This window comes from Macrotis lagotis, chromosome 3, assembly GCF_037893015.1.
Source record: "Macrotis lagotis isolate mMagLag1 chromosome 3, bilby.v1.9.chrom.fasta, whole genome shotgun sequence".
Lineage (NCBI taxonomy): Eukaryota > Metazoa > Chordata > Mammalia > Peramelemorphia > Peramelidae > Macrotis > Macrotis lagotis.
This window is the reverse complement of record NC_133660.1, coordinates 138,896,901-138,924,137: the sequence shown is the minus strand read 5'-3', so window position 1 is coordinate 138,924,137 and position 27,237 is coordinate 138,896,901.

The window sequence follows — 27,237 nt, the reverse complement described above, 5'->3', positions numbered from 1 at the left end:
TGAATAGTTCATTCACTCACAGTAAGGATGAGTTTCTTGTTGCTACATTGGATTGCTGTGGTATAAAGCATTTGGCAATAAATGTAAAAAAGACATTGATATAGCTTCTTCCTTGCCTGCTTAGAATCATTTCACACAATCAGCAATTCTCAGAGTTGGAAAGGATCTCAGGACATCCAGTTTTAGCTATAATGGAAAAAAATTCTATACAATATAGACAACTGTTATCCAGTAATTTCTCAAATAAGGAGAATCCCCATTCCCTTGGCAGGAATTCTCCTTTGAAAAAAACTTTAATTATTATGATGTGCTTTCCTCATTTCAAGCCTAAATTTGTCTATTTAAATTCCTCCCCACTGGTCCCAGTTTTAGTCCCCAAAACCAAAACCAAGAAGAAAAAGTGTATTCTAGAGGAATAATCTTTTAATTACAATTTAATTTTTACATTGCATTAAATCCTGATGCCTTAAGTAAAGTGGTAGATACCAAGGAAAAAACAAAGCAAAACAAAATGAACAATCTATTCCTTCAACTGTATATCATACTGTAAGAAATTAAGGGCACATAGGTGGCACAGTGAATAGAGCACTGGTCCTGGAGTCAGGAGGACTTCAGTTCAAATCTGACCTCAGACACTTAATAATTACCTAGCTGTGTGACCTTGGGAAAGTCACTTTAACCCCATTGCCTTGCATAAACCTTAAAAAAAATTGAAATGTGAAAAGATAATCATATGAAAAGTAATCATGGTGGTGGGTTAGGAACATTAAACTAATGAAATTGTTTAAAGTAGCCTTGAGACTGAAACTGGCAAGGAGTTAGGAATTTCAAATAATCAATCCATTATTGAACAAGCATTTATTAAGCTCCAACTTTTTGGGAATGACTTCTTGGAGATATTAAATAAGAAAAAAGTCTATATTCTTAAAGATCTTTTATTCTTTTGAGAATATACACATTTAAATTTTTCCACTTCTTTCTTTATTTGTTATTCCCAAAACAGTGAAGCTATTCCCCTAAATTTGTAACAATGACTTTAACCATGATTTTATAAAAGTCATCAGAATGTTTAGGTTAGACTAGTTCTGTGAATGTAGACAAGCTATTGTGACTTTGTGCTTCAGTTTCATAATATGAAAAACAGGAACAATTATATTTACAATTCCGAGTTCATGTGGCTGTCTGGAAAATGGTGGTCTGGAACTATAAAAAGTATGAGGTGCTTTCGGTGTTAACTTTGGGAAATCATTCATACACTCTTACTATGGAAAATAGATACTATTAAAATTAAGAAATAACCAAGAACTTCCACTTGGATGTTAAATAATGAAATGGATTTTAAAACCTATAGAGTTTCACTATTTTCTCATTGATGGTTTATATGACAATTCTTTATTGATTGAATGAATAATGAAGAATAGTAGTCTAGTGCCTATGCAATTCATTTATTATATAATAGTCTGCTAGTTAGCATGTAGGAAAGTGGTCAGTCATTATTAATTTATCTCCTGTGTATTGGGCAAACATTAATCAGATTGAATTAATGTAATATTACTTTTATCTTAAGCTGACATCAATAAATGACTAATTATTTTAAAATGTTCCATGGTATATTATCAAAATATTTTCTAAGAAAAAAGTTTAGAATAAAATGCATTTTCTTGGCTTTAATAATATACAGAATTTTGTCATTTTGTTTTGATCTTTGGTACATCTTTTAAAAAATATATTGACAATTGTGTGCTAGGCATTAAGCTAAATGGTTTATAATTATTATTTATTTAATCCACACAACAATTCTGGGAGGTAGGTAGAGTCATTATTTTCTATATTTCACAAATGAGGAAACTGAGGGAAGTAGAAGTTAAGTGATGGACCTAGGATCGCACAGTTTGTAAGGATCTGAGGTAGGATTTGAATTCCCTTAAACTTAAATCAACAGATTATAAAATTCAGTTTGTAAAGGGGGATTTTGATGTAAAATAATAATATATGACAACAAGGAAAATTAGAAATGAGTTAATGACAGAGGAAAAAGAAAAGAAAAGGAAGCAAAAAAAAAAAAGAAAAACATATTCTAAAAAGAAAACAAAACCCAGAAATATTTTCAAATCATCTTGCAATGAAAGTGACCCAGAGGAAAAAGTGCCAGTGATTGACTGAGAGGGTAGTAAAAAGGACTATAACTACCACATTAAAAGAAAGTGGGATGATCTTCCCCTATTAAGAATGATTTCTACATAGAATTTTCAAAGGGAAAATTAATATTGCAAAGACAAATAGATATGTGGAAGGAAGAAAGTAATAATATAATGTCTAATGAAAAACACAATTCCAAATCCAGGATGATTCTGAAGATATAGATAATATACAGAAAGTAGATTTTAATAACCCTACACCCACACAGTAAATCAGGATTCCTGTTAAGTATAAGTAACACTTCTTCACTGGTATATTGAAGAACTAGGAAGAGAAAGGACAGTTTTGGAATGCTTATACTGATACTAACCAGATAAAAACCAGATTTTTCCCCAGTTCAGATTCTTTGGTTCTTCTCAGCAGATCTAGCTTGTCCCTGGTCAAATTAAAGGATAGAGCTCAAACATAAAACTATATTCCTTAATCATTAATCCTCAACAATTACTTCATATATCTATATCTATCTATCTATCTATCTATCTATCTATCTATCTATAATCCTATTTTTATCCATCAAGGATAAATAAACAAATATGATATCAATGCCTCTGTCCTTATTCATATCAAAGTCAGAACTACGCGTTTATCCATCATCCTTATCAGAAAGGGGCAAGTCACTCCCAGTCACAATCTCCATAAGAATAAAAGGGCTGCCATAAATATTGTATATAAAATGGGACCCCTATCAAGACAGTACTGCCATCAATACACCTATCAGAAATAACGATTTTTTTCAAGATTCATTTTTAGTCATTTGGTGTTCAGTTTTTATTGATACAGAAATATACCTTATTAATAATAGAATTAAAACAGATATCTCTAATGGTTAGGCCATTGAAAGGGGATTCAAGCTTCTGCATATGTTACAGATTTACTGCATAACCTTGGACATAAGGTTGAAAATGACAGACCAGATTTTCTAAAGTGCATCTCTTCTATTCTAGGCTCTGGGCTCCCATTAACAGGAAAGAGAATCTCATGAATGTCAAAATGCTCTCAGGACAAGTACAAGTTTCCATTTATGTTAACGCACTTGAAGATCTTCAGGTGAAACAACCTAAATAATGAATAAGCAAACTTGTACCATTTTTTTGATTTATTGGAAAAATCTAACACTATATTGAGAAATTATGAAAATCTATGCCTGAACTCAATTTGCTACTAGATAAGTAATATAACCCCTTTGTGACAGTCTTTCAATTTCTAAAATGGTGATTGACTATCCTATCCTTTCACTTCTCCTTAAACAAGTGTTGGCCCTCAAATTTTTCCCCATGTTATCTTCAAAAACTTCCTTTCTTTTGCTCTTAGCTTATCTATAAACATAGGTATGTCTTTTCCATTTTAAAAAAATATTTCACTAAAACTGCCATTCCTTTAAGTTATCTTCCTTTGATTTTCTTAAAACACAGGAAAAATGATCCATCTATATTCTTTCTCCACTGAGTCATTTCTCAAATTCCTACATTCTTCCTTCCTATATCATTCATCTATTGAAACTTGCTCTTTATAATGCTACCAAATCTTAAGCTTGTTACTTATTATGTCTGTACCTTGCTCAGGTTCTATATGAGAACTTAATTTTACTACAGAGTTATTACTTTGTTTCTATTTTTAAAACTGAAAGAATTTTGAATTTCTAGTCAAAGGTTTGGGGTTCAAATGCAGATTTAATACTTTCTACCTATAGCACACTTAACCATTCGACTTCACTTTCCAGTTTGGCAAAGAGATTCATTGGTCTAGACATCTTTTGAGTTTCCATCAAAGTATGAATACATGAATATATCTCAGAAGCAGAAGCAGAAATTTCAGCCTTGTATTTTTTCCAACAGATTAAGTCTTGGGGCCTTTTGTTATAAGAAGATATACTTATGATGATTCATCAGTCTAGAAATAGGAAGAGATTATAGAAAGTGGTTTGAGTGAACAGGGAATTATAAAAATGCAAACTACTATATATTGTATGTATTACAATGGAATCGAGAACCTGAATATGTTTGCAAGAATGCTCATGGTGCTTGGAGAAGAGAAATATTCGGGACAGTATGAGGTTCAGAGTAACAACAGCAACATCTAAAAGTTGAGTTGGAGTATTGTCCAGCATAAAATTATAGCACAGAATTCTATGAAATTTATTTTATTTGTGGAAAAAAAAAACCTAAAAGAAGTGAATAGATAAAGTGTAACAGTATATTGAGTATTGACTTAAAACCAGGAAGACCTGGGTTCTTGTCTAACATCTGAGTAAATTATTTACTCAGTCAATTCTCTAAGACTGTAAGTTATAAAGAAGTTAACAGCTTTTAGCTGTTTAAGAAGTTTCCTTATCTAGCAATTCCCTGAGATCACAGATCTACCACCTGTCTCCAGTAATATTTATGATTTTTACAAAGATGATAATCATGACTACTATGAGGATAATAATGCTGATAATGCTGATAAATATCTTTTATATGATTTTAGGATTTGCAAAATGCTATGCTTGTATTGTATGATTGTGTCCTCATCATAATATTGTGAGACTAGAGGTGCTATTATTTTGATATGACTGATGAAGAAACTTTTTCTTAGAGAGATTAAGCATGTTTTCTGTGTCAGACAGAATTGATATTAAAAAAAATTCAATTTGAAATGCATTTATTAAACATACAATATATATTACATCCTCTTTCTTCTTACTCTCTTCATAATTGTTTGCATTCTAGTTTCTATCATTTTATCAAGACTGTTTTCTTCAAAGTTACTAATGATTTCTCAGTTGCCAAATCCAATGGTATTTTCTCAATCTTCATTCTCCTTGACCTCCCTTGCCTTTGAAATTATTGATCACCTTATCTTCCTTGTTATTCCATTTTCTCTAGGTTTTCCAGATACACCTCTTTTGGCTCTCTTCCTATGTATCTGATAGTTTCTGTTCAGACTCCCTGATGAATCTAATTCAGATGATATGTATGAGTTTCTCATGGTTCTGCCCTAGGTTTTCTGTTCTCTATAGAACTTCCAATAGATTTAATTGCCATCTCTGTGCTGATGATTCTCACATCTACCGGCCAAAGTCTCTCCCTTGACCTTTAATTTCACAACTGCTATGCAGATATCTCCTAGTGAATATTAGCAGACATCTTAAACTAATTGTGTCCAAGACCAAACAATATTTTTTTCACTTCAAATCCCCCCACTGCTATCTTTCCTATTAATTGAGAGGGCAAACCAGTTTGGCTTCTTAGGTTTGCCATCTGGAGGTCATTTTCACTTTCATTATCTTTCACTCTCCATAGCCATCTTTTACCAATGTCCATTTACTTTATCTTTGTAATGTCTCTCAAATATAACACATTTTCTCCTTTGACACTATCATCACCAACATCTTATCACCCCATCACCCCATAGATTGCTGCAATAACTTGCTGTTTGGTTTGCTTGCCTCAAGTTTCAGCCAACATAGTGATTTTCCTAAAGTGTAAATCTGTTTATATTACTTATTACTCAATAAAACCCATTGTTTATCTCTAGTAACCATTATCTCTGGTATGAAATACAAAATCTTCTGCATCAAAATATCTTCCTTCAGGTGTAGGAAACTCCTACTTTCTTGTCTTACACTTCATTCCCAACTACATATTTTTTGATACTGACCGCCCTGTAGAATCTTTGAACCAGATATTTCAACTCTTTGATCTGCTCATTTTTCTAACTCATTATCAAATCTAAAATGCTCTCCCCTTTTTCAATTATGTCTATTGAACTAATTTTTAAAATTTATGATTTGCAGAACATTTTAATTATCATTCGATACAGCAATTTTCTGATATGGATACTCCTACCAATCTCATTTTGTAGATTTCTTTTTAATTTAGTATTTTACTTTTCCCCCAGTTATATGTAAAACAATTTGACATTCATTTTTAAAATTTGAGTTCAAAATTCTCTACCTTCCTTCATTCTCATCCTTCCTCATTGAGAAGCAAGGCATTTGATACAGGTCATATATATATATAGTCACACAAAATATTTCTATAATACTCATATTGTAAAAGAAAACAAATACATCTTGCAAAAAAGTAAAATAATAACATTGAGAATTACAAATTTAAAAGTATGCTTCAATCTGTATTCAGACACTATCAGATACTTCTCTGTGCAGAGATAGCATTTTTCATCATAATTTCTTCCAAGTTGTCTTGGATCATTGTATTACTAAAAATAGCTAAATCATTCACAGCTGATGGTGTTATAATATTGTTGTTGATTAGTACACAATATTCCACTTTGCATCAGCTCATGTAAATTATTCAAGGATTTTCTGAGAGTATCCTGCTTATCATTTCTTATAGCAGAATAATATTCCATCATAATTGAATATCTATTTGCTTAGCCATTCCCCAAATTGATGGGTATGCCCTCAATTTCCAATCCTTTGTCATCAGGAATTAGTGGCTATAAATATATTTGTACATATAGGTCCTTTTTTGGCAGGGGATTCATCATCTCTTTTGGAATACAAACCTAGAAATGGTACTTTGAGGTAAAAGGGTTTTATAGCCCTCTAGGCATAATTTCAAGTTGTTCTGCAGAAGGGTTGAATCAGTACACAATTCCATCAAGAATGCATTAGTATCTCATTTTTCTCACATACCCTTCAGTATTTGTCATAATCTTTTCCTGTTTTTTAGTTAATCTAATATGTATGAAATAATACCTCAGAATTTTTATAATTTGCATTTTTTAGTCAATAGAATATTTTTCAATATGGAAATAACTTTGAATACTTCATTGGGAAACTGTTCATATCTTATTATTTATCAAATCTTTATAAATTTGATCCAGTTCTCTATAAATTTGTAAAATGAGATTGTTTTTCAAAGAAATTTTCTTCAAAAAAATTTTATAGTTACTATTGCTAGCTATATTTCACTCCATCCTATTCCCCCTTGTTAATTCTAATCTCTCTCTCCCTCCTAAAAAGTTCACCAATTTGCTCTTCCTTCTATCCACCCCCTTCTCTTATCTCCTAACCTTTCTATCTTCCTATGGAGTAAGATGGATTTCTATACTCAATTGAGTCTGTATATTATTTCCTCATTGAGCCAGTTCTAATTAAAATCCCCTCACTTCCCCTCAATGTCCCCCCCTTCCCTCCACTGTAAAAGTTTTTTTTCTTGTCTCTTTTATTTAAGAAAATTTAACCAAATCTAGCTCTTCCTTTTCCTTTCTCTTAGTACATTGCTATCTCACACCTCAATTTATCATTTTTAGATATCATCCCTTCTACACAGACTATATACTGTTCTTCATGTACATATGTTCCTTCCAACTGCCAACTTAATGAGAAAGTTCTTATGAGTTATCTTTCCATGAATTCTTGACATTTAAGAATGTATTAGGTCACATATGATTCCCCTTTTCTTTATATCATTGTATACTTTTCCTGAATCTTGTATTTGAAAGGAAAATTTTATATTCAGCTCTGTTCTTTTCATCAAAAATGTTTGAAAAGAAAGGGGGAGGGGTGGAGCCAAGATGGCAGAATGAAGGCAGGAAATTCACCCAACTGTCCCCACACCACTCCAAATGACTTTAAATAATGACTATAAGCAAATTCTAGAGTGGCAGAAACCACAGAAAGACTGAGTAAAACAATTTTCTGGCTCAAGCAACTTAGAAAATCTGCAGTAAGTTTGGAGTTTGAAAGGGTCACAACACAGCCTGGGTCCCACAAAAGTGAACAGACTCCAGTCATCTTGGAACAACCCATAGGGTTTTTGGGTCCCTGGGGGATCCTGTGCTCATGGCAGTGGGGGTGGGAGGGAGTAGGGTAATGGTTTCCAGACCTCTGAGCCCAAGGATTGCCAAGGACAACTTGGAAGTTCACCAGGAAAACATTATTGCACCAGAGTGAGCATGGAGCCCAGTCCAGCACAGGCTTCAGGACAACCCCTGCCCTGGGGGAACCAGAAGCAGACCTGGGCAGCCACCAGGCAGGGAACTACCTTGAATTTGCTTCCAGAGTGCTCAGCCCACTGACAGTAACTGGTTAGGTGGAGCCTGTCAAGGTTTCATTGCTATCTCTGAGGTAGGACTCTGTTACTTTGTCCATACTCCGATTCCAGTCTCAGAATGGGTAACTTTACTGCCATAGAGGAACAGAGATCCTCTTCACAGTTCCAGGGTAGAGGGGAGTGCTTGTGGTCATCCACAGACCAGGGTACAAGCCAGGAAAGCAGTCATAAGTCCTAAGTCATAAGACCCTAAAGGAATTTAATTACTGAGAATAGCTGCAAAAACCTTCAAAATCCTGCCAAAGTGCTTCCTCCAGTCTGGAAGGAGAGACCCACCTTAACAAAGAGTTAAAATTATATTATAGTCTGGGGAAATGAGCAACCAACATAAGAAAAAAAATCTGACCACTGACAATTACTTTGGTCCCATGGAGGATCAAAATACACACTCAGAAAATAACAAATTTGAAGCTTCTATTTCCAAAGCCTCCAAGAAAAATATGAATTGATCTCAGGTTATGGAAGAGCTCAAAAGAGATTTTGAAAATCAAGTAAGAGATATAGAGGAAAATTTGAGAACAGAAATGAGAGCTATATGGGAAAATCATGAAAACCAAGTCAGCAGATTGGTGAAAGAGATATAAAAAAAAAAAAACTGAAGAAAATAACATCTTAAAAACTAGTTCAGATGAAATGAACAAAGCAGTCCAAAAATTTGATGAGGAAAGAAAGTCTTAAAAAAATAGAACTGGACAGATGATAGAAAAAATACAAAATCTATTTGAAAAAACAATCCCTTCAAATACAGAATGGATCTAAGGAAAGCTGAAGACTTTGTGGGAAATCAAGAAACAATAAAACAAAACCAAAAGAATGAAAAAGTAGGAAAAATGTGAAATATCTCATTGGAATAATAATTGATCTGGAAATCTAGGAAAGTTAATTTAAAAATTATTTTGCTACCTGAAATTAATGACTAGAAAAAAGAGCCTAGACTTCACTTTTTCAAGAAATTCTCCAGGAATGTTGCCCCAATGTCTTAGAAGCATATAGTAAAATAGAAACTGAGGGAATCCATTGATCATCTCCTGAAAGAGATCTCAAAATGAAAACTCCCAGGAATATTATAGTCAAATTACAGAACTCCCAAGTCAGGAAGAAAATATTACAAGCAGTCAGAAAGAAACAATTCAAATATCATGAAACTACAGTCAGGATTACACAGGATTTATCAGCTTTTACATTAAAGGCTAGTAGAGTTTGGAATATTATATTCTGAATGGTCAGAAAATTTGGATTACTATCAAGAATCAACAATCCTGCAAAACTGAACTTAAGCTTTTAAGGGAAAAAGATGAAATAGGGGACTTTCAAACTTTCCTGTTGAAGTGACCAAAGCTGACAGAAAGTTTGATGTTCAAATACAGAACTGCAGCACAAAGAGAGGAGATTGGAAGAGTAAATTATGAGGGATTTAATGATGAAGAACTACTTGTTTTTCTGCATGGGAAAATGATACTGATATCTCAAATGAATCTTCTCATTTATTAGGGCAGTTGGAAGGATCATGCAAGGTACAGGAGGAACCTAAATATGAAGGTAAAATATATTATAACAATGAAGCTAATGGGTGAGAATATAATGTACTGAGAGAAATGGAAAAGAGAGATAGAATGAGCTAAGATATTTCAAATAAAAGAGGGAAGAAAAAGCTTTTGCAAAGGAATGGAAGGGGGGAATGGTGTGGGGAATGAGTGAGACTTTACTCTTATCAGAAGTAGTTTAGAGAGCAAATAACGTACACACTCAATTGGGTATAAAAATCTATCTTACCCTAGAAGAAAATAGGAAAGGAAGGGATGGGAGAAATGGGATGGGAGAGGGAAGGAGCGTGTAGGTGCTAGAAGAGTGGGAAGATTGGGGGGTAGTCAATACAACACACTTGAGGAGCAATAGGGTAGGGTGAAAGGAGAGAACTAGCAACTGTGGGGGGAAATGTTGAAGCAATTTCTCTGACGGACTTATGATATAGAATGCTGTCAATTCCCTCCCCGCCCCCCCAAAAAGAAAAAAACTACTGAAGAGTTTAACAGGCCCATTTTCCTGAATAATTTCTTGAAATAACTATGTCTGGACTTTTTTATGGTTTTTGGCTTCTTTGATTTTTTTTTTCTTCATTGCTTTTAGGTGGTCCAAAAATTTTGAAATTATTTCTCCTGAATCTATATCTACTTAAGTACATCACATTGTCTTCTATTTTTTCAGTCTTTTGTCTATGATTGATTATTTATTTATTTCTCTTCAAGTTATTAGCTTACATTTTGTAAATTCTAATTTTGAAGGAATTATTTTCTTCAGTGAGATCCTATACCTCCTTTTCCATTTGGCCTAATCTATTCTTAAGGGGTGTTTTTCAGTAAATTTTTGTGTTTCCTTTTCCATTTGACCAATTTTGTTTTTTTTTAAAAGGCATTCTTCTCCTCATTGGTTTTTTTGTACCTCTTTTACCATTTGGCCTAGTCTGTTTTAAAGGTTTTATTTCCTTCAGTATTTTTTAATCTTTTTACAAATTGTTGACTTGTTTTTCATGATTTTCTTGTGGCTAATTACTCTTTCTAATTTTTCCTCTACCTTTCTTGCTTTATTTTCCCTTTTTAAATATATTTAGTATATTATTTTCCCCAGTTCCTTGTAAAACCAATTTTAACATTTGGTTTGAAATTTTTTAGCTCCAAATATTTTCCCTTCCTCACCCCAACCCCATTGAGAAAGTTATAAATGTGTAGTCATGCAAAACATTTCCATAATAGTCATATTTTGAAATAAAGCAAAGGAACAAACTTCCCTAAAATAAAAGAAATCTCAAGAAAAATAAAGTAAAAAAAGTATACTTCAATTTATATCCAGATATATCAGTTCTTTTCTCTGAGGATAAATAACATTCTTAATAACATTAATAACATTAGTCTTTCAGAGTTGTCTTTGGTCACAGTATTGGTGAGAATAGCAAAACTGATCATCCTATAATATGGTTAATACTGTGTATACAGTATATTTCACTTTGCATAAAGTCATAGAAATATTTTCACATTTTTCTGAGAGCACACTACTCATCATTTCTTATAGCAGCATAGCATTCCATCATAATCACAAAGCACAATATTTTCAGCCACTCGTCAATTGATGAGCTCAATTTCTAATTCCTTTCCACCAGAAAAGAGTTGCTACAGATATTCTTATTTATAAAAGAGTTATTTTCTTTTTTCCCTTTTTTAAGATCTCTTTTCGAATCCAGCCCAAATAGTGGCATTGTTGTGCCAAACCATAGGCATTTTTCATATTGCCTTTTGAGCATAGTTGTAAGTTGCTCTACACAATGCTTGAATCAGTTTCTGACTACAACATCAGTGCATTAATGTTTCATTTCCTATACATTCCCTCCAAAATTTATCAATTTCCTTTTCTGTCCCATTAGCCAAGCTATTGAAGGAATACCTCAGAATTGTTTCACTTTACATTTCTCTCTCTCTCTCTCTCTCTCTCTCTCTCTCTCTCTCTCTCTCTCTCAACAATGGACATAGATAGCATTGATAGCATTGATAGCATCATATGAAAGCTGTTAATTTTTTTTTATCATTTATCAATTGGGGAATGATTCTTATTTTTATAAGCAATCCAGTTCTCTGCATTTAAGAAATTAGATATCAGCTGAGAAAATTGCTCCAATTTTTTTTCACATTTTAATTCCTAACCATATTTCCCTCCATCCAATGTTCCCTTTGTTTATTCTGTTCTCTCCATTCACCCTGTGACTCCTCAAAAATGTTTTAATTCTGACTAACCTCTCCCCCAATATGTTCTTCTTCCCACCCTTGTCCTTTGATACTATTTTCCCTCCTACTTTCCTATAGGGCAGGGTATATTTTTACACCAAATTGAGTGTTTCTGTTTTTCCTTCTCCCTCAGCTCCTCCCTTGTCCATTCCTCTGTAAAGACTTTTTCTTATCTTTTTTATTTGAGATAGTTAATCCCATTCTACCACCCATTGTTCCTTTCTCCCAGTATATTCCTCTTTTACCCCCGAATTCTATAGTTTTTAGATATCATCCCTTCATATCCAACTCAGATATGTGTGTGTGCACTATCCCTATAAACTACTGCTAACCACCCTGTTAATGAGAAAATTCATATCCGTAATCTGAATGAATATATAAGAATATAAACAGACTAATATCATTAAGTCCTTTATGGTTTCCCTTTCTGTTCACCATTTTATACTTCATTTGAATCTCATATCCAAATTTTCTCTTTAATTCATTCTTCTTTCATAAATGAAGCATGTAATTACATTATTTCTTTGAATGTTCATCTTTTCCCCCTCAAAATGAATGCTACATTTTGCTGTATATTTGATTCTTGGTTGTAATCCAACTCATTTACCTTTTGTAAAATCATATTCTAAATCCTATGATCCTTAAATGTAAAACCTGCTAAATCTTGTGTTTTTCTGACTCTAGATTCATCATTTCTTTGTGACTGTTTGCAATATTTTCTCTGTGATCTGGGTTCTTTAGAATTTGGCTATAATACTCCTAGGACTTTTGGTTTTAGGATCTCTTTCAGTAGGTGATCTGTGAATTCTTTCAATTTCTAGTTTACCCTCTGCTTCTAGAATATCAGGGTAGTTATTCTTCATAATTTTTTGAAAGATGATGTCTAAACTCTTTTTATTAATAATATCTTTCAATTAGTCTAATAATTTTAAATTATCTCTTTTAGATCTGTTTTCTGAGCTAATTTGCTTTGGAAAAGCATATGTTAATGAGATATTTCATATTTTCATTATTTTTTCATTCTTTTCATTTGTTCTATTACTTTTTCAATTTCTTTTAATGTCATTAGCTTTCATTTCTCAATTCTAATTTTGAAGGAATTATTTTCTTCAGTGAACTTTTCTACCTCTTTTCCCATTTTACTAGTTCTTTTAAAACATGTTTAGAATATTGGCATATTTAGGTTTCAACTATCAGCAATGGCATTTTTTCAGAAATCAACTTTTTGCAAGGTTTTTAATTTCACATTTTTCTCACTTCTTCTCTTCCCTCCCCTCCCCCTGACAGAAAGTATAATATTGGTTATACATGGGTTATACATGTATAACCATGCTAAACAAAAATCCATATTAATAATTTTGTGAGAGAAGAATCAAATTAACCACAAAATAAACAAGAAAGAAGGTAAGTTGAATAGAATTGTAGCAAATGTAGATAGATTCATGGAGAAAATTAAATGGCGATAGAAAGAAATATTTTTCTCTAAAGTCCACAGTACCAACACCAAAATGAACCATGTCTTATAACATCAAAACCTCACAATCTAATGTAGATTGAAATATTAAAAGCATTTTTTTTCAGGGAGCAGAGGCATGATAGCACTGTGAAGGCAGGAATTCCCGGAAACTTGTTTCCCAAAAAACTGCAAAAGTCAACAAATTATGACTAGCCAAAAATTAGAAGGACAGGACCCACAGAAAGACTCAGTAATACAATTTCCAAGTCCAAGACAACCTAGAAGATCTATGGGAAAGGTCTGTTTCACCCAAACTGGGGATTGGAAAAGGTTGCTGCAAGCACTCAGCCAAGCCAGGTGCCTAGATCTCTGGGGACACTGGGATCCAAGGCAGAGGAAGTGATTTCCAGACCTCCCATCCCAGGGATCACTGGGAACAGCTTGAAGGGGTGATGAGAGAACTCTGCCACAACAGAATGCGTGCAGAGCAAGCCCTGGCCTCAGAGTAGCCCTGTTGTGAGAACCTGCAGCTGGAATCAGGGAAGTCAGTCTGCACCTCCAGAGTGCAGCCCACAGATGGTAAGGGGATACAGGGAGACTTCAGAGGTGTCTCTGCTCTACCTGGGGCAGTATTCAGTTCTTTGCTCATACCCAAATCCAGGTTGCAGTTTGTACTCCCATTCCACCATAGCTGAGCAGGGATTCTCCTCATAGCTCCAGGGCAGAGGAGAGGACCTGTGGTCATTCAAATAACAAAGTACAGACAAGAGAGCAGTCAAGGCCACTCATAAGACCTTGGAGGAATAAAAGTCCCTGTGGGCTGTCCCCAAAACCCCTCAAGAGCCTTGGAAGTGTAGTAAATCAGCCATAGGCTGAGAAAATGAGCAAGCAAAAGGAAAGAAGAATCTGACCACAGAAAATTATTTTGGTCCCATGGAAGATTCAGAAGATGACAAAACTGAAGCTCATGTAACCAAAACCTCCAAGAGAAATAGAAAGTGGTTTCAAGCTGTAGATGAGCTAAAAAAAAAGATTTGAAAAACAATTAAAGGAGGTAGAGGAAAAAATGGGAGGAGAAATGAGGGCGATGCAGGTAAATTATGACAACCAAAATCAGTGAAAGAAATACAAAAAACAAACAAAGCTAAAAAAAACTGAAAGAAAATAATATGTTAAAAACCACTTTAAGCCAAAAGGAAAAAAGAAAGCAACACAAAAGGCAAATGAGGAGAAAGAAGAATGCCTTATAAAGCAGAATTGGCCAACTGGAAAAGGAGATAAAAAAGTTCTCTGAGGAAAATAACTCCTTCAGATGCAGAATGGAACTAAAGGAAGTCAATGACTTTGTGAGAAACCAGGAAAAAATACAACTATTCCAAAAAAACCCTAGAAAAAATGTGAAATATCTCATTGGAAAAACAACCAACCTTGAAAACAGATCCAGAAGAGATAATTTAAAAATTATTGGGCTACCTGAAAGTCATGACCAGAAAAAGAGCATAGACTTCAATTTCCAAGAAATAATACAGCAAAATTGCCCTGAGATCCTAGAAGCAGAGGGTAAAATAGAAATTGATGGAATTTCCTGATCACTTCCTGAAAGAGATCCCCAAAGATAAACTTCCAGAAATATTATAACTAAATTACAAAGCTCCCAAGTCAAAGAGAAAATACTAAAACCTGCCAGAATCAAACAATTCAACCACTGCAGCTCTATAGTCAGGATTACACAGCATGATAGCATGTACGTTAAGGGCTTGAAGGTCTTGGAATATGATATTCTGGATGGCAAAACATCTTGGTTTATAGTCAAGAATCAAATATGCAGCAAAACTGAACATCCTCTTTCAGGGGAAAAGATGGAGTTTCAATGAAACAACCAGAGCTGAACAGAAAGTTTGATCTCCAAGTACAGGACTCAGGTGAACCATAGAACAAATGGATGAGAAGAACTATCTATAAGGAACTTAATGATGTTGAACTGTTTGTATTCCTGCAAGGGAAGAAGATACCGATAACTCATATGAACTTTCAAATTTATAAGAGCAGTTAGAAGGAGGATATATAGACAAGTCATAGGAAGTAGTTGAATAAAATGATATTGTAAAAAGATGGGGTCAATGGGTGATAAAGGAAAGTACTGGGAGGAAGAGAAAAGAGAGGAAGAAGGGGCTACAATATTTCACATAAGAGTCAAGACAAAGCTTTTTCAATGGAGTGGAACCGGGAAAGGTGGGGGGAATGAGTGAGCCTTCATTCTCATCATAAATGGCTCAAAAAGGAAATAACATATATACCTAATAGGGTATAGAAATCTATCTTACCTTAGAGAAAAATGAGAGGAAAGGGATGGGATAAGGGGTAATGGAGGGAGGCAAGGGGGAATGGATGAAAGAAGAGGGAAGATTATGGGAGAAGGTACCCAGATACAATGCATTTTTGAACAGGGACTGGGGTAAGGAGAGAGAGAGAATAGAATAAATGAGAGTGAGAAGGAATGGAGTGGAGTGGAAATACAGGTAGTAATAGCAGCGGTGGGAAAAATATTGAAGCAACTACTTTGGTGGATTCATGATAAAAAAAGACAATTCATCTCAGAGACAAAGTCTTTGAAATGTGAACACAGACTGAAGTACAGTTTTTTCTCCCACACTATTCTTGAAGTTTCTCATTTTTTGGGGGGGTAGAGGTGGATTTATATTTACTCTCACAAAAAAAGATTACTGTAATAATATAAAATAAATAAACCCAAAATGCATCTTTTTCAGTCATAATACAATAAAAATTACATGCAAAAAAGTACCATGAAAAGATAAACTGAAAGTTAATTGGAAACTAAATAACCTAATTTTAAGAATGAGTGGATCAAAAAACAAATCATAGAAATAGTCATCAATTTCATCCAAGACAATGACAACAATACATCATATCAAAACTAATAGAATACAAAGGTGTTTTCTTTTTTCCAAAAGAATTTTTAATGGAAAATGTTATATCTCTAAACACTTATGTGAATAAAATAGACAAAGAGGAGATCAATAAATAAGACCTACAACTAAAAGAAATAGAAAAAGAACAAATTTTAAAATCCCATTTAAATACCAAATTAGAAATTCTGAAAATAAAGGAGAAATTTATAAAATTCAAAGTGAGAAAATCTTTGAACTAATAAATAAAACTTTGAGTTGGTTCTGTGGGAAAAACACAGCAAAAAAGATAACCCTTTGCATAATCTGATTAAACAAAAGAAAGAAGAAAAACAAATTATCAATAAGTTAAGAACGTCATGAAAAATTTCATATGAACTTGTTTAAAATTTTCCTAGCAACTTAAATTATACTTTTGGAGATGCTTCATCTTTAATCATGATTGTCTTTTCCCTCTTAAGAAGATCTGAATATGGTATCATAAAGCATATTCATTGATCAGTAACCACCATTTTTATCTCTAAGAAATTCTACTTTCTGGACTATTTAAAAGAGTGAATTGGAGTCAATTGTGAAGTGTAAATTACCACTTATTGTTCTCTCTCTCTCAAAGGTTAGATTCCCATTTTCATACATTAGATTTTATTAGACAGCCTTTATGAAATATTATTCAATTTTTTTTGATTTCCTTATCTTTCTGAATTTTGCTGTTGTATGGTATCACTATTGGCGATATGTAGATGACCATGAGAGTCATCTGTATTTACCTGAATTCATTAAGCCAGGTATGACATTTCTTACTTGTAACATAATCAAAGATTTTTGCCAAAATAATATCACATTTGAAGAGGTTCATGGAGAGACCAGTGTCACTAAGAAAGCAATGACTATGTTTTATAGCTTAGTGATGTGGAAAAAAAGTTTTAAAATATTCTCAACAATGAGATCCCAATAACCTGGAGTCATCCTTTATGCAGGATATCAAATTCATTGTATATCTACAGTATAAGTCAAATTAAATTTATAAAAGTACATGATATTTAGTGAAGATAAAAAAATAGCATAACATAAAGTGGTACAACCTCTTTTCCTAGCTTCAACTGTCTTAAATCAATTCTATATTGTACTGATTTAAAAATAACTAACATGCCTTGAAGCTATCTAGTGGAGGCTAGATCATCAATCCTCTTATACTAGAAAGCTGAAAAAAATTTCTACAGATGATGATCAGTTTATCAGCATAATCAATCCTTCAAGAACACTTGCTAAATGTTTACTATTTCCAGGAATCATACTAAATGCTGAGAAATAAAAAATTTCAAAAGAATGATCAATGCTTTAGGTCTCTCTGGTTTTGTGCCTTTATCTCTGTCTTTGCCCACTCCCCAAGTCCCTCTTCCACATATTAGACACTATATAAAGTTCACATATATAAGAGACAATGCTAATATAGATAGATAGAGAACATGATGATGAAATATACACTTTTATTAAGCATATAGTCCAAATTATGTATTCATATACAGTATTTGTCATGCTGAGCTAAAGGCAATATGTATATGTGTATGTACATAATTATATACCCACATGCAAAAACATATATAATATATTCATATCTATATCTATGTCTATTTATATACATTATACACACACACACAAACACAACTACCCCTAGTATAGCTATCTTTCTCTCTCTCTCTCTCCATATGTGTGTGTGTGTGTGTGTGTGTGTGTGTGTGTGTGTGTACACAGTCTGCATATTTATGTCATGAATTTGCTTTTAGACATTAGGATCTTTTTTTGAGGTGTAAGTTTCTCTTTGTCCCAGTAACCCTCTCCCAAACATAAGTATCATTCTTCATATTACATTTCTCCTAGCTTCCTATTCTGCCTTAAGATTCCTTGATCTAAACAAAATTAAGAAAGTCATTGTAGACATTTTTATTCCCATCAAGTTTTCTGCTAGGGTATAAAAATTTTTCACACAGAAGTTGTGAGGGCTTACTTAGTAATAGAGGTGGTTGTTCAGACTACTGATTGACATTCCTGATTATTTAAAGATGCTAAAGATTTTTTGGTTAATATGTGGAAATCTAAGATTGTTCTTTGAGTGTCTGTTATAGCTAAATTTAATATTATGACTATTGATTGACAACTATTTCTCTGTGTCTTGTTAGTAAGTCTTGTTTTACTTTGTAATTAAATGTTTCTCTGAAATTTCATATAGCCTGTTTTCTGTGATTTGAAATCAGTCTATGATTGATTGAAGTATAGGAACCGGGTGGAGAAAATTCTAGGAATCTTGGCACTAGCTTAAGATTTTTTGGGGGGCAGCTAGGTGGCACAGTGGATAAAGCACCGGCCTTGGAGTCAGGAGTACTTGGGTTCAAATCCGTTCTCAGACACTTAATAATTACCGAGCTGTGTGGCCTTGGGCAAGCCACTTAACCCCATTTGCCTTGCAAAAGCCTAAAAAAAAATTTTTTTTTGGTTGGGGCATATTTCAGGAGTTCTTTGAAGTACATATAAAAGAACTTTCTAGATGAGGTTAAGCAAAGGATTTCCAGGAAAAATTCTGTAATCAAATGGGAGTGTGAGGATAAGTAAATGATATTCAGGTCTAGAAGAATAAATCATAAATTTTCCAAATTATAGACTTAAAAGGGAAAATATATCACTTTTGGATAATACAGTTTAATCTGTTGATTAATTTAAACTTAACCAGATCTTTTCCATCTTAATATGTTTGTAGACTGTTTTTCCTTTGTAGTATAAAAGAAAATATGATATAATGTATAGAGGGTTGAATTAAAATTTATAAAAAGATTTGTGTTCACATTCCTGATCTGACTTTTACTAGCTGAGGTAATCTTGGAAAATCATTTAACCTTTATGTGTCTTAAATAACTTCTTTAATGTGTCATTGAAAAGTTGCATCTTGTCTCAGTGTATGTAACAGATAGGCTTATATACTGCACAAATTTTTAATTTGGTTAGCTCAGATCTGTCCCCACATTGACGTGCTCATTTAATGATTAATATACTTATAATATTATAACCCAAAATTAATATACTTATAACCTAAATGATAAACAATTTCTTATGTGCATATATGAAAAAAAATATCAGCATAGGTAAAGAAAAGGAAAAATAAGAGATAAAGAAAGAAATTAGCCAACTGAGGAGGCTCCAAAGCCTAGAAATCTGGCTGGCTGTGGAAGTTGAGTCACAACACAGCATCCAGGGTCTCAATTGAAAAGACCCTCCTGCAGACAGACCTCTCTGAAGGGGGTGACTTCCAAAGCCCATTTTCCCAAAGTAAGACCTTATAGTGCTCACACAAAAATGACACAGGTTCAAGGGTTTACAAGAGTGAATTCAGTGATCTGGGAGTTTCAATCAAAATACCCTTAGATCCTGAATATGATCATTTTCTCCAAGTGTCTTGAGGTAAACACCTAGGGACAGGCCAGGACCAAAGGTGTGAACCCCAAAACATGCTTACTAGGAATGTTCTCCAGCGATCCAGCGCTCCCTGCCCCAGAACGTGACTTCATCAATCATGGTTTGGTTCATGTCCTCTGAAAGTTCCTTTTCCTTGGACAATGATGGATGATAGGGAAGATTCATTTTAATGTCAGCCTTCATTGCATTATTTTCAAATAAAAATCTCCTTACATTTAAAGGTTAATTTCTTGTGTGTGTGTGTGTGTGTGTGTGTGTGTGTGTGTGTGTGTGTGTGTATTCTCCGTGTTAAAACACAAAACAGAAATCCTGTATTTCTCTTTTTTAAGTTTTGTGGGTTCACTATCATTAGGTGGGTTTCCATATTGGAATGAAATGAGGCAATTATAAGTCACAGAACACTTAAAGAGGATTCCCTTTGTTTTGATGAGGTAAAGATAAACAAGAAGAATAGAATGGCATTTAGTTTCTCTAAACATGGTCCCCTTTGTCTCCATCTGGTCTCAAAACTCCTACTTTTTTCCTACACTGTTTTTACACTTCAACCAATCATGGATTAATTTCAAATCACAGAACATAGGTTATATTAAATGTCAGAGAAACATTTAATTACAAAGTGAAACAAGTTTACTAACATGATAGAGAGAAATAGATGTCAGTCAATAGCCAAGACTGATCAGTCAGTCATCATAGTACTGCAATTCTCGTGGTCTTGGGCACCTGCCAAGGACAAAGAGGTTGAAAGTACTATGGAAACTAGAACCAAAGGAGACTGTACAGGGTTAAGGATGGATAAAAGCTATTTCAAGGTAAAGGAAGCTGCAACATATCAATTTGATCAAATTATCAAGGTTATTTTAAATAACAAGATTATTCTTCAATACACTATTTGCCTCACTCAAATTGTTAGCAGTAGAAAATTCATTTTGTGAAGCAACGTTCATGAAAATATATATTACCAATTTTAGGTCTGAAATCTTTGGAAATATGTTTGGTAGGTGATTTCTCAGCTGCCAGGAACTACTAGTATGATTAGTTCAAACATTTTTTAATATGAATATTGAGAGAATAAAATTTATGTGTTCATATTTCTCTTATTTTCCTTTTTTTATTCATATTTTATAAAACAAAAAAAAAAACTTTTTCTAATTGTTCACATTGTGGTAATTCACCCTCAGAGATTATTCATCCAACTCATATCACCACTGACTGGATCTTCTAGTAGCTAGCTTTGGTAGCTGACTTCCTTCAAACCTAGCTCATAGTCCAATACCATATATTTCCTATAACACCCAACCAGAAGAAGCAACTAGTTCTTAAACAAAGCCATTTCCTCAAATGACATAGTAAGAACAATAGTATACAAATCATTTCCTCTAGCAGGAAGGGTTTCTTGGAGTCATATTGAACCTAACCTGTAAACCACCTACTTTCTAACATCACTCTAGTCCTGCCACTCAGAGACTAAGAGATAATCATTAAAGTTGTTTTTCTTTATTCTAACAAAGAATCCTGTGCTCATTATGTGGTTGAAAAAAAAGAGTATCATAAATATCCTGATTGACTCAGGGATTTTGTACTTGGCCTTAAGGAGATGAACTCAGTAGCTGCCTCCAGCTTCAGAACTGACTACCAAGGGTTGCAATGGTGGAGTGCAGAGCAGCTGCCCAATTCCAGCCCTTATCAACATTCCCCTGGGTTTGTAAAGGAGATAGTGGGAGAGACAGTCCTTTTTTTCTCTCTGAAAACCTCATAAACCTATCTAAAAGCTACTGCCAAATCCTATATCTAGGTGATGTTATATCTAGGAGTCCCTTTCACTGTAGCCACTGGAATTTTTGGCCTCACCAATATAAGATAGAATTTGGGGTAACTGAGAAATATAGGGCCACTGAAAGGACAAAAGAATTTAATCTCTCTAGGATGTTGAAACTGCTCAGGATGTTATTATGAAAAGTAGCAAAGGTTAAAAAAAACACTTTTCCTCCAAGCCAACAAACATTTAGGACAGGGTGAATAACAAAAAAGTGGGTGGGTTGCTTGGTAGACAGACTGAGACAGAGAGAGAGAGAGAGAGAGAGAGGGAGATAGGTAAAGAGAGACAGAGATAAGGAACAGTCAAACTGAGTTGACTGGGCCAGGTGGGTGGACCAGCCCAAAGCAGAGGTCCAGCTCAGCTTTTATAGCCTTGCCCATTATCTGGACACTGAGGCCAAAAGGGGAAATTCCTCTTCCCTTGTATGACCAAAATCAAGTGAAGGTTGGAAGCTGAGTATTAGGAATGAGGAGAAAGGATATATTTTTACATTAAACAATAAAACAATAGGAGTCAATTTACATCACAATAGCAAAGACCCTCCACCCATTTAACAAGATTTAAAAGCATTTAACATTACAAAATTTGTTTTTGCTACATTAATAAATCTTTACATCACTACCACTTGAATTAAAAGTGAACCTGAGACCAAGCAACAGTGATCAGACCTACTACCCTGTTGAGACTGAATTGTGCCCTCAGAGCAGTTGTAATTTGATTCACATCTGTACATGTGAATTTTGGGGCTTTTGTTGTTTCATATTTGAATCCCAGGTGCTTAGCAGAGGTCTGGGTTCATATTCCATTCATTCTTTCTAAAAGGGAAGTTGAAGAATTTTCACTAATTTGTCTGATTTCTTAAAACTGTGATTTCTTGCATGGGTACCTTCTAAATATTAAAATAGAGTCATGTATGACTGTGAAGGCTTCAATGAAATCTGTATTATTGTAACTGAAATATGAATGAATTGGGGTGGACTTTTGGAGATTTCATGCTGCTAAACTCATTTGATATCTACTTAAATCAAGTATGTGGATAAGATTTGGAATGGAAAAGAAATTATGAAACATGAGAGGGCTTCATTGAGTGAAAAGAACGACCAATTGAATGAGATTACTTATCTCTCAAGGTATTACTATATCCCAGACAATCTTACATTTCATTTTGTGTATTATTCATTTTACAATGATTTATAAAAATTAAGTTCTCATTTAAATCACAGATTTTTGTAGGGATGGGAGAGGATAGGTTTGTATTATTTTCCTCTGTAGTAAAGATAGAATAGTAGCACATTTCAATCTTCTTGATTTTTTTATTTTTCAGACTTTGCATTTTCCAACATCTTCTGTTTACTGGTCCCATGCTGTTGCTCTTCATTGTAGCTAACTCTAGCTTTTTGCCATGAAATGCCCAATTGATGGGCTTCCTGCTGCTTTTCCTCATTGTTAGAATTTGAGTATTAGTTTTTACTAACCACTGGAGAACTGGCCGTTGGCACTACTGTCTGTAGGGAGGCCAGGTGCTCCATGGATTCTGTAGGAATGCTTGCTCTACTCTGTTAGCCTGCAGTTTTTATGAGATCCTCTAAGAATGGTTGAATATACCAGGAAGACTTTGAATAAAGCAAATTTATTGACTTACTTTGGAGGTTTATTGCCTAAATCATATCTTTTTTGGACTGTTCTTGAACATTTATATTTGTTTCTTTATTTTTAAAGTGTTTACATGCTGTTGATTTCAGAGCATTTTATTGTGTGTGAAAGATATAGCTGACTATTTTGATTTTTTTTTTCATTTTTGAAATTTCCTTTACTTTGTATTGAGGTTGAGATTTATAGAGGAAAGGTGCATAAGAATGCCTGAATAACTATTTTAAAATTTCAAAAGCACTTTATGGAAATTCCATGAAATTGTTGATTTCAAAGTTCAAGAAACTCTTAGTAAATACTAATGAGTATATGGTACTGGGGTTGCTGATAGGGGCCAGGAATATAAGCACAAAAGTCAAGAAAAAAATACTAACTTCATTTTGCATTGTTCTTGGGGAATAGAATAGAGGCTTCTTTGAATTATAGAGTACTCATGACTAGAGTACTATTAAACATTTACATAGCCTATTAAGATTCAGGAAGCCCTTTGCTTGCATTGTACTATCTGAACTCCTATTTACACTAGGCTATAAGTATTATAAGGACTGTTATTCTTATACTCATACAGAGCTTTTTATTCCCTAATGTGTTGCTTATTATATAATCATGTGCCTCTTCAAAATATTTAGGGGATATTTTCAAATCTGAAACTAATGTATCATGACTCAGATTCCAAACATAAGGAATTATGGATGAGAAGCAGAATGAAGGATATCATCAAAGAAATGTATGAACAAAAGAAAGATGGGTTAGTTGTGTGATAGGGGAAGGAACAACAAGTGAAAAATTCACATTTTTTCAATAGTTTCCTCAGGGTATCAAGGAAAAGTGAAGATTTCTAGCATGTAGGTGAACATATGAAAAGAGCCATACAATGTAGGTAGGAATGAATGGATCCTTGAAATGCTGGACTACTGGGGGACTATTAAAAAATATGGTTGGAGTGTACTAACACTTATAGAAATAGTAAGGGCCAGGATTTGAACACAAGTCTCTTCTGCCTGCATTTCAATGATTTCATTAGTTTATTCTCTTTCAGAAGCTGAAAAATAACTATTTTTGCTTTTGTTTCATATGACATTTTCCTCCACTTTAACTGTGTTTAAGGGAAAAGAGAGATACATTTTATTTATACAAAGGAAAAGGCAGAAAAGTAATTGTACAGAAAATATATGTGAAACTAAGAAGAATAAAATTCTAGTAATCATTTATTAAATGCTACTTTTGTGCAAGAGAATTCCATAGTTGTTTTTTAAGAGATTGCAACATAAAGCAGAAAATAATATTTGTATTTTCATACAAAATAATATTTGTATTTTCATAGATGTCATTTTTATTTCCCTGAAGTCTCTTGAAAATTTCTCTTGAAAATAATTTTCCACCACACTTATATGTTCTTACTGGCTCAACCATTTCCCAATCAGTGGTCACTTACTTTGTTTCCAGTGATTTGCTATCTCTCTTTCACCCACATTCATCCCACCTCCACCCCACAGACACACACACAAATAGGACAACAAATTCTTGATGTAAATGTTTTGTTTTATTAGGCAACTTTTTTCTTTTCTTGATCTACTTCAGGATTGCCCTGTAATGGAATTTCTGAGTAAAAAGGGGATAAAGATCTTAGCATTTATTTTGCTTCTCATTTATTTGCCAAGATGTTTGAATGAATCTGGGACTCCACCATCAATGTATTAGTATTAGTGCATCTGTCTTTCTTTAGCTCCAGAAGGAAGTTCCTTAAACATTTTCGTCATCATTACCAATTTGAAGGATATAAGGTAAAATTTCATAGTTGCTTTAATTTTCTTTTTTCTGTTTCTGACATTTAGAACAATTATTTATATTGTTGCTAGTTTGAAATTTTCTTTTGAAAACAGTTTACATATTTTTGAGACTTACCTTAGTATGGAGGTGACTCTGGGTTTTGACTATTTGTGTTACCTCTTTATATACATTCAATATCAGACTTTAATCTGAGATATTTATTTCAAATACATGTTTTTCCCCTGTTGGTTAGTGACTTTTTTCCTCCTAGGTTGATTTTTCTTTTATAGTACAATATTAAAATTGTATATTTTCCTTTTTTCATGATCTCTTATATCCCTAAGTTAAATAAGACTCCCCCCACCAGAAAAAAAAATAGAAAAGGTAATTACATCCATGATTCATTATTTTAAAATAAAATCATTCTCATGTATTTTTATTTTGGATTTTTGTATTTATCTTTTATATTTAAATCATGTATCCATTTAAAAATTATTGTATTATACCTATTTTTGGCAAAGCTACTGTCCATTTTCCTAGAAGTTCATGTCAAAGAAAAAGTTTTTTTGCAAGTACTTAAATTTTTTTTGTTGTTGTTGTTCAATGAGTTTTTTTTAGTTGTATCTAATTCTTTGAAACCTCATTTGGAGTATTCTTGGCAAAGATTCTGGCTGTTTTTATTTATAAGACTAATTGGATTAAGTGACTTGCCCCAGAATTTCATAACAAGTAAGCATCTGTGTCCAAATTTAAACTCCTGTGGATGTTTTCCTAATTTCAGAACCTATCCACTGTGCCACACTTTGTTTTGGATTAGAAAATATTAGTCTACTATGTTGAATTATACAAATTATATAATTTCTTATACATTTTATTTCTTTGATTTGCCTGTGTGACTTTTAATTTTTCATTTTTTTCTAAGTGTCAGAAACAAAAGATAATGGATTAAATGACCTTTGAGATTTCTCTTAACTCTGAGTTGTGATCCATTTCTAGTTTATCACTTCTCAAACTGTTAACTAAGACTGCTAAAGTAGGGGTTGATTTTGGATTTATGTTATGATAAGCAAGTTCTCAAATTCAAGGAAAATAAACAAAGTTTTGCACTGTTGTTATAGCTACAGAATGAAATTATAGTATGTGAATATTTATTGAACATATTCACAAAGTAAAAACTAAATATATCCAAGGATGCTTTCTATCTCAATGGGCATCGCAATTCCCTGATTTAAGCTTTCTGGGGAAGTTAATTATATATATTCATAAACCATGTCCTATACTACCAAGTGGTTGTTTATAACCCACAGATTTTAGGGGATATGTAACATTTTACTGATAATTCTTCAAGTTATATAATGAAGAAACTCCAACTAAATCAGTCAGCAAACATTTATTAAGCATTTGAAATCTTTATTGACTGATAGTCAAATATTCCATGGAAAGGATAGAAAGAAAAGCATAGTACCTTTTTTAATGAGTTTCCATTGTAACTACAACCACCCTTAAAACTCACTATATATTGCTGACATTGTTGTTCATTTGTTTTAGTCATGTCTTAATCATTGTGAACCCATTATGGGTTTATTGGCATACACTGGAATTACTTCTTCCGCCAACTCAATTTATATCTGAGGAAACCTAAAGAAACAGGGTTAAGTGATTTGTGCAGGGTCACTAGTAAATTTTTGAAACTAAATTTAATTTCAGGTATTCCTGACTCTAGTCCTAGAGTTCTATGCACTGAGCCACTTCACTGTCCAATAGAAAAAGCACAAATGCAAGGGTTGACATCACTGTTTTAGAATGTGGGGCTTCTACTCAAGCAGCTGTCAATCCTATAAATTCTTTTTATCCAGGTAAAGCCTTGTCTAATCTATTTGCATTAGTTACCGAAACTCAAAAAAAGTTACCACTTTGTTTTCTTTTTTTTAAGATAATTTCTCCTTCACTTATTTCTTTTTTATATTATTTATATTTAGTCCCTGTATGTATTTTATTTTCTGACTCCTCCTTTTTGCTCTCACCATTCTTCCCATCTACAGTGCCTTAATCTTACATATAGTAGCATGCTCAAATAAAAATCTCATCATTTATGAAATGATTGAGGCAGAGGATGAGA